Source organism: Phasianus colchicus, chromosome 4, assembly GCF_987193195.1.
Source record: "Phasianus colchicus chromosome 4, bPhaCol1.hap1.1, whole genome shotgun sequence".
NCBI lineage: Eukaryota > Metazoa > Chordata > Aves > Galliformes > Phasianidae > Phasianus > Phasianus colchicus.
This window is the reverse complement of record NC_143439.1, coordinates 39,954,705-39,971,567: the sequence shown is the minus strand read 5'-3', so window position 1 is coordinate 39,971,567 and position 16,863 is coordinate 39,954,705. Positions and strand designations below refer to the sequence as shown.

General features: G+C 41.5%; 1 protein-coding gene across 9 annotated transcripts in view; it reads right to left on the bottom strand.

Annotated features, from left to right (window-relative positions):
• BMPR1B (bone morphogenetic protein receptor type 1B) overlaps positions 1-16,863 on the bottom strand; it is a 237,789-nt gene that overhangs the window by 69,164 nt on the left and 151,762 nt on the right. Inside the window, exon 1 of one of the 9 annotated variants that reach the window (XM_090139301.1) lies at positions 10,472-10,855. The exons of the other annotated variants lie outside the window; for them this stretch is intronic. The gene's annotated coding sequence lies outside the window, so the exon portion shown is untranslated. Of the gene's footprint in view, positions 1-10,471; positions 10,856-16,863 lie in introns of those variants that run through there. 9 annotated transcript variants of the gene reach the window in all.

Here is a 16,863-nt window from a genome sequence, read left to right as displayed (position 1 = left end):
AGACATGCTTGCTCACTAGCAGAAACACGCAATCTGGAGGGAAGGCAGGGGAGGACATCAGTCTTCAGAATATTCTCCCCAGTGCTTGCTTTCTCCAGTTGCCAACAAGCGTGCCAATGGCAGGCACACAGCCCATCTAATAACTGCCCACCAAGAAGCACGAAGGTGCTTTCCAAAGCAACAGTGTTTATGCAAAGACATAAAAACAAAGGTACAAATATTTGCTCTTAGCAGATGTTGACATCCGAAGTTGTAAAGCTACAGATTACATCCCCTCCTTGCTCTCTAAACATGCTGAAGAAACTACCAGCATGTCTCTTACAGAAACTAAAGAAAAATAGGAGCTTCTTCACATTTTAAAAAATGTGTTTTGGAAGCAGAATTTATTTTCTCTTCTTTTTGCATCATCTAGGCCTTTATTTCCGTTATCTAAAACAAACACAAATTTTCATATATTTTTTACAAAAGGAACATACTGCTAAGCTGATCAAAACTTATTTTGGGTGATGAAGTGATGGGATAGTGCACAAGCATGTTTAAGGGTAATGTGTTTGGCATGTGTTTTACTTCCTGAGGCTGAAGTAAACTCAATTACAAAGGTTAGATTTTTATATAAAGGATTGTCCACTTTATGTGCTTCCATAATTCAGTGCCACTCCATTTTATTGGTTTATGAGGTTTAGTCTGTTCATCTTTGGTGGTATTATTTTGTTACAAAACAAAATATACACAACTCAAGTGCATGTTCACATAGCTTGAAAGAGTCTATAGGATTCTCTTCCCCCTAAGCCCCCAAAGAAAAGGTTCTGAGTGATTTATGGAAAAGTTACAACATTATGCTGAAGTATATTGGTAGTAGATACTCCAGAATGTGTTCTGCTCAGCTCACACAAAGGACAGCAATTCCCTCAGAGAATAGTCAGTTTGCACCAGTTTGACAATCATAACTATCAGAGCATAACTATGCTTCCCTGAGTTAGCACAGCTTTTTGCATGAAGACAGTAATCTAAGAGAAACACAAATTTCATAAGGCCACTGTTGAAGAGGAACCATCAAACACAACATCATCTGTTTCACAGGGAGCAAACGTTCCCTGCCTGAAGTTTCCCTTACAAACAAGTCTCTCCCTAGCATTTCCTGCAGACCTGTGATCATGCTGTTTCCAGTAGAAGTACTCCACTGATGTAATTTATTGCCATTTTTTTTATTTCCTTTGATTACTTCTTATCTTTCTTTTTTCCAGTGACAAAAACACTCTACTAAACCATCTTTTCTTTTGTAGCACTTCCAGCTCCACAGGCAGCAGTATTTTTTTTTGATGGTTTCCCATTTCTTCCTTTAATTCATCCATATTTTAATACACAATTTTCAGTACTACCCCAAGGAAGGGCTTGGGGAAAGGGCAGCCTAGGAGCAGGGACAGGAACAGAGCCTGTTCTAGGCTGCCTCAAGGCAGCTTTGCAATGGCATTATGTTGTGGTACCTCAGCTCAACACAGCTTGGCCATTGCATCTCAAGTTTCAAGCTTTTGTCTCTGGCAGTCAACAGTTCAAACCCCTACTGCCCACCTAAAGCATTTATTCCCATCTACAGAAATAAATTTCTCTAAATTTCCTTTATTGTAGTCCTAGACAGAACTTTTCCCACCTCCATTCTTTTTTGTTATTTTTTTCTCTTTTTTTAAGGAAATAAATATTAATAACATAACTACAGAATGACTTTTTTTTTTTACTCTCTTCTTTTTAGTGAAGCCTTCTGGTATACAGAAAGCAACAAAAATCAAACACATCTTTAGGCACATAGCAACAACAAAACTGTTAAGAAAGTATAAAATAAATTACATTTAACTAGTGATGGAATTGATGTTCTTTGAAAACAGATCAGAATGCAAGAGAAGCCTAAATTTATTCACAAAATGTAAACCATTCATTACCAGTTCACAAGAAGATTATGTTATTTCTTCATCTGTAGCTGTATTTTCAGCTGTTGGCTTCCCACAGGCAGCAATCATTCATCCAACAAAATCTACTTGGTGGCCCATATTCAAATAAAATAAGTTTAGCTTCTTAAATAGAAATAATGAGTTCCCATGTGTTACTCAGTCAAAGTGAAAAAGAGGTTATTATCATGTGATATTGATTTAATCAAGAGGCGTTCAGACTTAAGAAAAAATGAATTTCTTTCAGCTTCCAAATGCTAGTTTGCACTGAAAGGATAATATCAGCAAAAGTCCCAGATGAGCACTGAGCTGCCTCATGAAAGTAGACACAACGTATCCATCTATAAGAAATGGGGAACACCCATTTTCAACAACCCAATATTAAATACTGTTGTCCTGTAGAAAGATGCTGCATAATTTATGCTGAGGCATCTCGATGAATAAGAGCAACAAATACTATACAATATGTGATATCTATTTGGGTAGGAGGAACAAAAGCATAATTAAATAAAAGCCAACACTGAGGAAACAGACCATGTGATGCTTGTGTTTGTCTTTTATTTCTGATAGTAATGAGTTGCCAAGAGGAGATAATGCTGATTTCACAATATATCCTGTTCTGAGAAGTGAGGGAAATGTTTTATTTACACTGTGTATTTAACTATAATACATATGTAGCTTTATCTCAACCTATGTGAATACAGAATTGGATTATTAATCATTACATTTCAGAACATAACTTTTATACTTTTTTTTTTTCAAAGGAAAATCTACCTGGTTGATGTAAAGGTTCAATCTGCCTTGAATTTATCACAATTAACACAAATCATGGCAACCTCTGCAGAGAGTGAATCTGCACAATAGCAAATTGTGTATTTTTAAGTCATTTTTGATTCAAGGTTGACTTGCTAGGATTTCCCACAATTTATCATCCAGCCACTTCATAATCTTATGTGAACATTTAGAAAGTAAAAATTGCATCCAAAAAAGAAGGGGGAAAAAAAAAGTAGAAAGAAATGTTAATCCTGCCATCTCTACTTAATAGAATGAGTTATATCAGTAAAAGTTATCTTATTGTTCGGGCTGATCAGACACAGAGACACAGAACCAGGCTGTCTATCAACAGCCATAGATGGTACAAAACCCAACTAAAGAAAGAAATGAAATCCATTTGCTTCTGAACCTGTGCTCCACCTACTGAATTTTCCAGTGCTCCTGTGTAGTCACAAAGACTTTCCACAGCTGGCAAGAATAAGAAAATTACTAGAAACCTTCTGCAAATGAAACCCAGCTGCTTAAGCACAATCCTATATGTCTCCTACACTGTGTGGCTCTGATAGATTAAATTGAGCATAAGAAAGAGATGAAATATTTATGAAAATTAAATTTGCAGAATGCATGTCAGTAAGCCTGAAAAACATTTCTTTTCAAATGAAGACAGGAAACCACATTTTTTCACCCAACCAGGTTAGGGTAGGTTATAGCAGTGGTATTCACACAAGCCTCTGAGATGCCTATGTTTCCTGCAGCCTGCTTAACTTTTACTCAAACCACTGATTCCAGAAACAACGACCACAAATACTGACTCTGACACTGGTGTATCAAGTGTTTGTAAACAACACACACAAACGAAATACTGTGTTTTACTCCATCTTCACCAAAAGATATTTTGAAGGCTGCGAAAAGGTTCAGATCACGTGAGGTATTCTGCGTACTGACACTACCCTGAACAGAATATTGCTGGAATGAACAAAATCCTTGTTAAACATTTAAGAGAATGCTTTCAGATATTTAAGTAAATGAATACATTCTGAAAGAGACACCTTCAGGCTGTTTGTTTACCAAATGTTCATATTTTCCTTGTACTGGCTTTCTCCAAAGAGCTATGAAAGAAAAGTTCAGTGGGGTAAAATAGTCACAGCAACAGAAAAATGAGCTAACATTTAGATTCAAATAAAGCTACAGAAGCACAAAATACCTCCTGTTTTTCCCAATGGCAAACATCTTGCGTGAAATCCCCCCAGATAGCTTGCATCTCTCTCTGTGGTCCAGATCTTGCCTGTCTCAGCAGATCTGTTATCACTACAGCAAGCTCTACTAATGAGTATGATCAGGGTTTCATTTCCTATCCAATCCTACCTTTCATCTCTTTAGAGGCAAACAACTCAGAAAAGGTGACACTCTCTTTTCCAGGTGCTCTTCTCTCTCTTTATGGGATTGAGAAGCCCAGAAGACCTTTTAGGGAGATAATCCTTCTGATGGTTTAGCACTCGATTATTCCAAATTCCTGCATGATACAAATACCCATACACACATGGAACTGTGACCTAAGGCAAACAGATGTGGTTGTCTTAGCAAAGCAAAACCAAGACACAGCATTAATATTTATACTGAGGATTAATAATAAAGAGGTTGCAGCAATCTGTGCTGCTTAGCCCTGACTTCAGCAAACCAGAGACAAAACCAACTCTTCCCATATTCTTGTACTGCTTGAATGCCTTCCACCAGCATGCTGGGGCAATGGGATAAGCTAGGATACTAGAATCATCCCAGAGGAGATCCATGATTTATTTAAGAAGCACAGCAAACAATGTTTCCCAAACTCTTTTTCAACAAATATTCTATTTTCTTTTCACGGGGTGTTTATACATCAAGAATTGAGTACCTTCTATGATGCTAAAGTGATACAAGGCAGATATCAGTAGAGAAATTATGAGGAGTCCTACTTACATTAACAGTATCTGAAGTAATAGTTTAAAATTTGCTGATCAAAAATACTAAATAATATCTCCTTACAGTCAGTTTACAACATAAAAGACTGAAAAACAGAAAGATGGAATTTAGTAAATTGATAGGGTGGACTTCCTTATAATCCCTAATCTTGACATGATAGTGCTATATTTTTTTTATCAAAGATTTAAGCCTCCACTTCTGTCAGGTACTCAAAGCCCTGTCAACCCTAGAAAGACCATTTCCATTTAGAATTACATAGGTGTTTTACATGACTTCCCGAGAAAAAACTTCATGGTTAATTTGGCTAACAAATGGCACATTTAGTTTCAGCCCACTCAAATATTCTACAGTCTAGCTATGATTCTGAAACAAACAGCACCCAAAAGTTGTAGGAGGGAAGTGTTTGCTGAACTGCAAAATAAGCCTGGCCTTCAAACCCGCATCTTGTCAAGGCCAGACAGTGGAGGAGCAGACACTCTGAGAGCAAAAAACTCCTGCTCAGAACAAGTGGGTGCAAAACATGTATACAACTCGTGTGTCCTGGGCTGAACCATACCTTCTAGACAAGTGAGGGGGTGGAGGAATATAGGAAAGAAGATGCATATCCCGCTGTCTTCCCTGCAGGTATGATGCTGAAGAGATCAGGTTTCCAGCATCTGTGATGCTCACCACAGGTCACTTTTATTGCTGATTAATAGCAAGAGATTAATAGCTGGGGATACCACATAATGGCTTCAGCACAAAACTCCAGAGCACCCAGCCATAGCTATGCCTTTAACAACTGTGCTCATACTTGCAGTGCTTTTTGCCATATGGTTACTGGGATCAGCTTACACTTTAAAAATTATTACTTTAAACACATACTAAACAATAATACTGTACATTTACCTCTCGAATAACATAGCCCGAAGGCTGCCTGTCCTCATGCCTCATCCTTCAGCTTCACACAAGCCAAACAATGTCACCTCATACCTTGCAAGTGCATGAATGTTTTATCAGAGTGCAAAAACCCATGGAGTAGCACTGAGTATTGCCTCCAGGACTCATTGGTCTGGCATTTTGCCAGATGACAGCCAGACCAGCAGGTGAACACAAATCTCTTTTTCAGATTAAAATGAAGTACAGTACTGCCTGCTCAATCCCTTGAGCAGTGAACTGTGTGACAAGTAACTACTCTAAGGAATTTTCTTACATCAGGTTTATATACTCACCAGCTTGCAGCCATAACAATTGTGATGACTCAAAGTCCCTGTGGGTTTGGATCTTTTGGTTGTAGAGGCTGATGTGTCATAGTGCAGCATGAGGATGGAGCACACCAACAGAGAGGTAGGTATAAGTGCTTACACTGTAGGTGTAAGCATCGTCCTGCTCCTATAAGATACCACTGGCTTCAGCACAGCTTTCTCCAACATCTCTTCCCTGTTTTTCACAAACATTATCCTTTTGTACGTGGAAAAATCCCTCATGATTTCCAGGAATCAGCTTAGGATCAGCCTATGACCTGCTCTGTGCCCATTGTTGGGAGGGCAGAAGTATCTGTCAAATAAATATTCCACCTATATCCCACAAGACAGGCAGGAGGGAACCAGGACTCGGCACATGTTAAGCTACAGTATCTTAAGGCATCATTCTACATATAGGGATTGATATAGCTATTTAGTGTTTTGCCCAATACTCAGCCACCCATGCAACATTTCTTTCTTTTTTTTCTTTGGAGCCAATCTTTGATCAGATTATGGAATATAAGTTACTTTCCCCCCAGGATATAAGAGATGTTTTGGCAAAGGGAGTTTTTGCCACCCATTTATTTTACAACACAACCCTTTGCCTCATCAAGCTCGGTAAGCCTTTTTTTTTTTTTTTCAAGGACCAGTTAATTTAAACTTTTGTCCTATGTCAATGACAATTTCTCATCTTTGCTGAAGATTTCCTTAAATGTGAATTCCAGCTTTGAAAATTACCACCTGCAATTTTGCAATGCAAGATAGAAACATAAAATAGCACTTTGCCCAAAATTCGGAAGACTAAATCTGCAGTTCTGTCTGACTGAACTGATCTACCCTCAACACATGTTGTCAGGATGACCCTTTGCCCTCAAGATTAAGGAGAAAAAAATTAAACCCAGCCAAAAATACCCAAAAAAATCTAGAAGATAACGTCAAGAATAGTAATTGCTGGTCCAGGTAAAACAAGTGGAGTCAGAAGTATTTAAATTCAATTCAGAAAAAGGCATTGGTCTTGTGGATAGAAAATAAGCCACAGATGTAGCAAATGCCTTGACTCACACTGCGGTTTTTGTCGTAGCACTGTGTAACACAGCCACAGCCTCAGATGCAGAACCCACTGGGTACAGTGTGGGCAGAGGGATCTCCATCCAAAGCACCAGTGGCAGTGACTTGTCACCAAGACAGAAGCATGCAGCATTCAGCATATTTCTGCCCTGAGCGCAGTCTGGTATCACATTTTCACTAACAATTTAGACACTGATTTAGATGTGTTTGCTTACAAAAAACTGCACTTGCTACCAGGCTGAGAAGACTGCACATGAGTGGGAGGACAGAACTCACACTGAAAAGTGTTCTCAAGAAATGGGACAAGTGAATAAGAAAGCCAGCTCTGCTGTTCAGACAGTACAACATAATACACAAACAGTGTAACATAACGCACATGCAACCACACAAATAAACAATCTGCCAAATGGCCCTTCTCTGAAAAAGGATCTGCAAATTACAAAGGCTTATAAGCTGAACACAAGAAAACAATGACAAGCCACCCTGAAAAAGGGAAACACTGCATTGGGATGTACGAACAGCCACAGCTCAATAAGCAACTCTTCTGCAGTAGCAACACAAGATCCCCTGCTAAGAACCAGCTTCTGCACACCTCCCTGCATTCAGGGCAAACCCACTGTTCCATTAATGATATGGCTACAGGTGCTGTAGTAATGATGTAGAACCATCAGCACCTCCATGGGCGTATCTCCAGGCAAAATTCAGGCTCCACAGCCTGATCATCTCCCCAGTGTGATCACTCTGAAAACCGTGGCGCTTGAGAGGGCAGAAGTAGAAGCATCTACCAAGCAAATTTAAGCTGGAATGAATACTGCTTTAGAAAACTTTGCACTCGGCCTGAGGCCAAATTACTTAAAGGATCTCTTAATTTGATTTTTAGCATGCCAGTCATAACAGCTAGCCTGGAAACTGCCTAGAGCAACAGGACTCGGACACATTACCCAAAGGGTAGGAGGAGGAAAAGTACTACAGTCATGTAACTGAAAAATAAATTATCACATTAACAATATAATTTAACAGTGCATAGTTTTGCAACTTTTTTTTTTTTTTTTTTTTCCCAGTGATTTCTCTCCTAAAATTATCTTAAAGCATTTGGCTTCAGTTGCTCCTACCTTCCTCTCTTCAATTGCTGAGAGGTCTTGGGCCAGCCTCCATCCCCCTCAGCTCTCAGGAGGTGACAAGGAGCATGTGAGAGCACTGGGGGGCTGCCCTGTGGGCTCTGCAGCACCGGCCTCTGCCGCAGAGCCATGCTGATCAGCACATAGTCCTCAGGAAAGCAGAAATGGCCAATCTGTACAAGGCACTGGTTAAATTTGTTGCAGTTTGGACAAACGCTCAAAAATCAAGTCAAGCTTCCACTCCCCACTGATGGGAACATACTTTCAATGCAAACTGAGATCAGGAACAACTGGATTTCAAATCAGACTCCCAGGAATCTTCCTCTGACGTGCAGCTACAGTGTTGATCATATCTAATATCTGGGGAGCAACTTGGAGTACCTTTTGCATGCTGATCTTTGCACCTGAACTTCTGTAATGATGCAAACATCTTGTCACAGAATGGTTTGGGTTGGAAGAGTGCCCTAAATATCATCTAATTCCAACCCTCTATTATAGGCAGGGATACCTCCCACTAGACCAGGTTGCTCAAAGCCCCATCCAGCCTGGCCTTGAATGCTTTCAGAGAAGGGCCATCCACAGCGTCCCTGGGCAGCCTGTTCCAGTGACTCACCACCCTCACATCTTGGTCTCCTCCAGACCAAAGGAGTTTTCTGTGCACAACTCACTGCAGTTCTGCTACAAATCTGCATATTAACTCTGCAGATGCTCCTATGTCAGAGTGCAGCTGCCTGCCCATGGGGGTCAGTCATCACACTCAGATTTCTGGTGTCTTTAAGAGCATAGCTTCTAAATGCACTTTTAAATGCAGCTGATGTCTGTGTTTCTAAACTCCATTAGATGTCAAATTTTTTCTTTTGGGTTTTGTTTTGTTTTGTTTTTTACACTGGTAACTCTGAAGATAATTTAGGAAGCCCCTTGTTTTTTCAAGTGATGATATGAAAAAGAAAGTGCAGATCACTAACACATTAAGAATGTTTCCAAGGGAATTGAGACACTAATAAAGTTCAGATACATTTATGGCCAGCGCCGGGTTCTGGGTGAGCTGTGTACATCCCCAGCTGCACTGCCCGCTTGGGCAGCAGAGGGTGCTGGCAGAATACCACGGTATCCCTGCCAAGCATTCCCCAGGTGGGTATGCAATTGGGCCACAGCCTGCACTGAGGGTCTCTGAGAATGAACAGGACCAGAGAACGGATTGAAAGAAGGGCTGAAATAGCACCTACAGCTTGCAAGATCTGCTTGTGCTATGCAGAATTGAGACCGTGCTCACTCCTATTCATACACACAGGCTATGAGATGCTCAGTTGAAAATCAGACAGAAAACATGACTTTCAGCAGTTCCTTTGACATACAAAGAAAACCATCAACCAGTGGTGGAAAGAGCTGCTACATCTGGCACTGCAGCCTCCTCATCCACCCTGCATCCCACTCCTACCACCCCCCTGAGCCACCCCATCACACAGAGCTGCGGGACAGGTGGATTGCAAGAGTGCAGCTGAAGCATCAAAAAAGCTCACTCTGCAGACTGAAGATTGTAGGTGAGGTCACAGAAAGTTTAACTGTTTAGTAAACAGAGCTGACTAATTAATAGAGAAAAAATAAAAAACTTCCTTACTGTATGTTCTTCTTTTCAGATGTGATACTCAGACTGCTAACAGCCAAAAGACAGAGTGCTTCACTACCTTATTTGCAACATCTTTAAAGACCCGATGTTTAGCAAACAAACAAAATGACTCTTCAAAGACAGCAATGTACACTCCTTCCAAAGAACATCGGTTCAGGAATGAAGCACACCACCGTAAACATGTTGATGAACTACAGAAAACATGCCCTCACATTCGCTAACTACTGAGCTGGCTTTCCAATGCAATTGCTGTAAATACATTTCACTCATTAACACACGTTCCATATTTTCAGTCTCCATAATAAAGCTGCCACGATTGTGCTGTCAATCAAAATTCTGCCTAATTACAGTCCGTTTGCTGCTAATTAATGCCCCCTTCTCTTATTAGCTCTGTCAGATTTTTGCTTCCTGATGGTTAAATATAGCATCTTCATTTATCACTAGTATGATGCTTTCCTATTAGAACTTCAGCGGGAACAAGTTCAGCCTTCTCACTAAAGAAGCAGAACAGCTTTTAGTGTTCTTAAACAAACAAACAAACAAACAACAACAAAAACAGCGAACAGCTCGCTCTGAGAAGGAGTAATCAGGTAAAGTTAAAGCCTAAAGCCGCTCAGGATTCCTACGGGAAGATTTAATCCACCCGGCCGGTGTGTAAGGCGACGCACGGAGTCCGGAGCTGCCTTTCCCCTCCCGCCCCAGCCCCGCGCACAACACGAGCCCCCCCCCGCAGTCCCTCTCAAGCCCCCCGGCCGCACGTACCGGCTGCGCTCCCGCGTCTCGGCTGCGGGTCCCAGCTGCTCGCCCCGCTGCTGCCCCTCCGCTCGGCCCCGGGACTCGAGCGAGAAGCGGCTCAGCCGGGGCGGGCCGCAGGCAGGCTCCGTGCGCCGGGAGAGCCCCGGCCCCGCCGCGATCGCCGCCCCCCTTCCGAGCCGCCGTGCCGGGGTGCGCCGAGCAGAAAGCGGCTCCCGAGCGGCAGCGGTAGGAGGTGAGGAGGAGGAGAGCGTGAGCGGAGCGAGACGCCCGCCCCGCGGCTCGTCACTGGACAACTGCTGTAAGCAGCGGGGGAGCCGGTGGCATCGCTCAGGCGCTAAATGAGTTCCTGCGGCATGTGCGCGGGGCTGCCGGCGGCTCAGCCGGGCTGCAGCCCGAGCCGTGCTGCCTCAGCTGGGCTGGGGCTGCAGGACGTCCGCGTTGACTAGATGTGGATATTTGCTCAAGAAAACGCTACTTTCCATCGCTACACGAATTTCGATCCCTTACCAGTTGCTCAAGCAGGGTAAGTGGATGCAATCCCAGAAGATAACCCAGCTACAGGTCTGCTCTTTGGCACAGCAACAGCACTAGAAGTGCTCTGGCATCAAATAGAAAAGTACAGGGTCTAGTTTGTGAGCAAAACAGAGGTGAGATCTTGCAAACTTGGAATACAGCACTACATCAGCAACGCTACAGACTGATGGACTGCAACGGACAGACTCCCAACTGCCACTAAGCAAAACAAATAAAAAAAACAAGAGCAGGGTACTACTCACTAAGAATTTACAAATTCACTCCATACTTACAGGTAGCAATTAGCAGTGAAAACACTAATAATGAGAAAAGCAGCTTTGGTGATTCATTAGCTTCTTTTTGACCAGTTTGTTCAGTTTGGCACTGACACTCTCTCTACTCCTGCAGCTAATGAGAGCCTGGCATCTCAAGGAGCAAATCTCACTGCCATGCTTTGAAGGGTACTTCACACTAAAAAGAGTGAGCCAAAGATCCACATTCTTGACAGCACTTAGCAAAATGAAAATGACATCTATGAAGTGGGCACCTGGCAGCTGTAGTGTAACACATAGTAATAAAGTAGCAAAACCCAGCTGACCAAGAGCCATCTTCCTAAGCCTTGTCCAGATATCAAAAGCCCAATGAGTATTGGTCTTTCCTTCCCAGTGATGTGGGGCACTTATTTTTCCTTTCTTTATCCTTGTTTAAATATCCATACTCTCGTTGAACAATATGTCATTTTGCTGTGTGAAAGCAACAGAAACATACATTTTATACGCATAATTGGAATACATCATTTATGAGAAGGTTTGTGTTTTCATTGGAATATGTTGCAACATATAACATGTTAGTATCTAATCTATTTATTTTGTAAAAAACCTAATTACAGGTTTGCTCCACACTTAATATCAATTCGCATGGGAAATATTCTTGTACCTCACATTTAATGTATATGCTGTGTTGCTGTGTATATGCTTGATGTCCTTCCCAATCTCGCATGTAAGCACAAAAAAGCATTAGAGCTTATCCAAAAATCCCAATCTGCCATGTATCATACACCTTTCATCAAAAGGACAGGATGATGCTCAGTGAGCTTTCAAACTGCAAGATGTGGAAGAATCATTATTGCAGACACATGGAATGGACACCACAACTCTTGGTTGTGACTGCAAAGAACTGGATAGATCTAGACTTGCAAATTGTGTAATTTGAAAGGCTACCATTAAAAGCAGGGAATCTAAACTGAGATGCTTTTAGGACGCCACAGAAAAGAATTTCTTGTGCAAACATAAGTTTTTAAAAATCTGTATGTAATTCAAGTTTGTATCTGTCCACAAATCTAACTACCCCACTGCAGTAGTGAGATAAAGTGCATGGTGGTAGGAGCTCAAGTACCGCTGTTAACATGGTTGTTTCTTGAATAACACAAGAGGTCTCCCATCCCATACTCCAGTACTTCTGACCTCAGCACAGAATCATAGAATGGCCTGGGTTGAAAAGGACCACGATTATCATTGAGTTTCAACCCCCCTTCTATGTGCAGGGTCACCAACCACTAGACCAGGCTGCCCAGAGCCACATCCAGCCTGGTCTTGAATGCTTCCAGGGATGGGGCATCCACAACCTCCTTGAGCAACCTGTTCCAGTGCTTCACCACCCTCTGAGTGAAAAACTTCCTCCTAATATCTAACCTAAATCTCACTTGTCTCAGTTTAAAACCATTCCCCCTTGTCCTATCAATATCCACCCTTGTAAACAGTCATTAAATGCATAAATGACACCATCCCATTCAGCAGAGCAGAGATGTGATGGTAACTCAGTTCTGGGAAGCCACTGAAAGGGAGAGGCTTTTTGCAGTGATATTATGATCATATTTTTCTGATGCCTTCGATGTTCAAGACGTGAGCTGTAAAACTAAGCAATCTTTTCTATTGTGCATTTTTAATGAGGGGTGGGGAACTCCTGTTGGTATTAGAGCACAAAGCAGTACAAATAAATAAACAAGGCAAGCAATAATGTGCTGTAATTACAGGACTTCTAGGAAGGCTGACAGCATTCATGGCTCTTCCCCTCAGTCCTGTGGAATAGGTCAGCTTTGTAACATATATTCACTGCATAATATACAAGCAAATAATTGCACTGATAGGGAAATCATATTCCCAAAAATGGTAAGAAAATTTTCAAGATATCATAAATGTGGAAAAGATACTTCTACATCATAGAGGATGACATAATTGTTTCCATAGTTGTTAATGTCATCAATGATGTAACTGTATCTTTAATTTCTTCCTGCTAATTGTTGTATTTCTTATAAATTCTGTGTTCTGCAAAAGCTCTTTGCCCATTAAAATATTTTTCTAAGCCAAAACACAAATCAAGTCTGAATTAATAACATTTCATTGCTTCCCCCCCCCCTTTAGACAACCATGCAGCATTTAAACTACAGTAAGCAACAGTCACAAATAAAAGATTCTCCCTTCATACAGTACTTTCTTACTGATGCTTTCTCCATGAGAACTTGCAAAAACAAATTCTTTAAGATGCCATTTTCTAATATTTTTGCTTGCCATGTGGTGAAACATAACACTGCCATTCAGAGTGCACAAACTCAAAAAAAGCAAAAAGATGCTTTTAGTCTACTTTGAAAAAAATGGAGCATTCAAACCCAGAGGTAGGCAGACAACAAAAGTTATGATGTGTTTAGAAATCTCTGAAAAGACTCTTAAAAGAAGGGACAAATTTTGCCCAAGTTTTTTCCCCTCCCACTCCACGTGTGGAGAGCTTCACAATATAGATGTGGTGCACAGGGACCAGCACTGCCTTGCAAACAACCCCCAGCCCCCTACATGCAGCATGGCTGAAGGAGCCCTCTGGTATTCCAGACACGTATTCCCTCCTGGTTACTTTGTTTTTTGTAGTGTTTTGTTTTGTTTTTCAGAGTGCTGCCAAAGCTTGTCCTCCCTCCATCACCTCCCCCCATTTGGAAAGGGGAAAATGCAAGCAAGAAGGGAGAAAATCCCTCAACTTGTCCAAAGTATGCAAGGATGATTTGTGTTCTCACTTATGGGGTATGACTGTCACTGTTGATCTGCTTTCAGGCCTAGATTACATGTGATAAGGGCTGACCTTATTTGAGCATTCACACATTATGCACTCATGGAGAGCGCGCTGGACACAAAAGTCCCTCAGATGTTCTGGGCATCAATCACGCTCACAGCGTGGAGGCTGCCAAACTTTTCTTCCATTTAGCTCGAGAGAGGAGAGGGTAGTCCAAGACAGACTTAATAAAGTTTAAAGCTGTGCCACAGTATATTTGGGGCCCATTGTCTCCTAAAAGTGTGCTTTTCAACAAATTCTCTGCAGTTACCATGGGCAACTATTCGTCTTTAACAAATTTGGTCAGGGAGACTGTAGGGAGGAGGGCAAGTGAACAAAGAGTTTGCCAGATCATTTAAAAAAAAAAACTAACTCAGCTTCTTTCTTTTATTTCTCACATTTTTACAGGCAAAGTCATTTTTAAATTCATTCCTAAAAATTGAGTAACTTCAGAACACGTCTTAACGCAAATTACAACCTTAGGAACACATGAAACTCATTGTCCATCACATGCAATTTTCAGTAAATACTTAAACTCATTTCCTCAAATAATGCATGCTTCTGTAAAGAATATATTATAAACAAAGATCACCATTGAAATGTTTCATCTGTTGTGATGAGTGACACCTCTGTTTAAGCTTTCCTGATTTCATGAGAATTACAAATCGTTTGCTAAATCTTCTGTTTCAGTCTGCGCATTTATTTACAATTACAACATACAGTCAGTTGGAAATGAGAGCACACAGCAGATGATGCATGTGCTGCTCCAAAATGTACTTACCAGCAGGGCCCAACTTAATTTGTCAAGTCTAAATTTCCATGGAGTATCAGCCTTACAGACAAAACAGACTGCAAATATTCATCAAATAAGCAAAAAACCCTCCAAACCATCCAATCTAGATCTGAAACGCTTCTTATTCCCAATTTCTGTAGACACAAAATGACCCTTAGAACAAGGTATGATTTGTTTTGCTTATATGTTTGTTAACTCTGAAACTTACTTACACCATGTAAACTTGCTTTCTTTCACAACCGTCCTTACCAGCAGTAAGACTGAGCAAAGGCATTTGTCATAAAGTTGGAAAAATATAGGGAATGCATTTGTTAGCTAACGTCTTTGCCAAGGATGCTCTGAAGACTTCAGCGTGTTCTCTCTTTTTCAGTTTTAGGTGCTCTCACTGATGGAGACTGTTGCTGCAAGTTAAGAAACATGTTCACAGTATGATTTATTTTATCATGGGAAGAGAGACTTGGTGGTCCTGGTGGACAAAAAACTGGACATGAGCCAGCAGTGTGCACTTGCAGCCCAGAAAGCCAACTGTATCCTGGGTTGCATCAACAGATGGGTGACCAGTATAGTGAGGGAGGTGATTGTCCCTCTTTATTTTACCTTTGTGAGGCTCCATCTGGAGTACTGTGTCCAGGTCTATGGCCCCCAGTACAAGAAAGATGTGAAGCCAATGCAGAGGCTCAGAGGAGGGCCTCAAAGATGATTAGAGGGCTGGAGCACCTCTCCTGTGAAGACAGGCTGAGGGAGGTGGGCATGTTCCACCTGGAGAAAAGAAGGCTCTGGGGAGATATCATTGTGGCCTTCTGGTACTTAAAAGGATCTTATAATCAGGAGAGTTTTTACACCAACAGTGACAGGACAATTAAAAGAGGGGAGATTTAGATTAGATGTCAGGGGGAAAATTTTCACCAGAGGATTGTGAGGCGCTGGCACAGGCTGCCCAGAGATGCCTGGAGGTGTCCAAGGCCAGGCTGGATGGGGGCCTGGGCAGCCTGATCAGGATGGCAACCCTACCCATGGCAGGAGGGTTTATCAGATGGTCTTTAAGATCACTTCCAGCCCAAGCCATTCTATGATTCTGTGTGGGGAAGTTCTGCTGTTTTTCCAAAGTCCTCCCTTCCCCCCCCCCCTTTTTTTTAAACCCCATCCAATTTAAAACTGTTTCTCAGCTGTGTGTCAGATATGACTGATCCTCAAGAAAAGGAAGGAGCAGCATGCTGCCAAGACAGGAAGAGGCCTGTGGATTGAACCCAAGGAGAAACATTCTTGAAATTCAAGTACTTTATTGTGAAGGAGGGAGTATGAGCAATACACAAAAAGACACATACAGGTGCTCACTCCATTAAAAGTTCATTTGTGTATTTGAAAGGAATTACCACATTATAGAATAAAAGTACATTTTTCAGACAAGGGAGATCAAAATCTAAAAGTGAAAAGAAAGAATGCATCTTCACTTTTTCTAAAGCTCCTTGCTAGTTTGAGTATATTTCAATGAGGAATCAACATCATAAAAGGTGTATAATTAGGAAAGTTGAAGGAGTTTGGATGTATTTGACTAAAGCAGAAACAACTGTAAGTAGTATTTTGTTATATTCTGCCTAATCCAGTCTACCCATACTTCTGCCTGAGCACTTAGACAACTGGGTGAGAGCCTCACAAACAGGAAAGCAAAAGCACATACAGCCATCAGCTCAAACAGCTGAGGACTCTATCACGATAACTCCATCACCACAACTCAGCTCCTACCACAGAGAAGGCTACTGTCTGGATGCCTCAGGCTGTGGCAAAAGAAAAGCTTGCTAAACTGCAAAGGCTAAAGGTATCCCCAAAAAGTCACGCACCACTCTCTGAACTGACACAGTGGGTCAGACCAACAGCTCAGTTAGCCTGTATTCCTGTCTCCAATAAAAAGGATATGCTTTTTATTATTTTTTAAATGCATCGCTTTTTAATTTCATTGGGATGTCTCCTGTCTTTTATTATGTAAAAGGTTAAATGG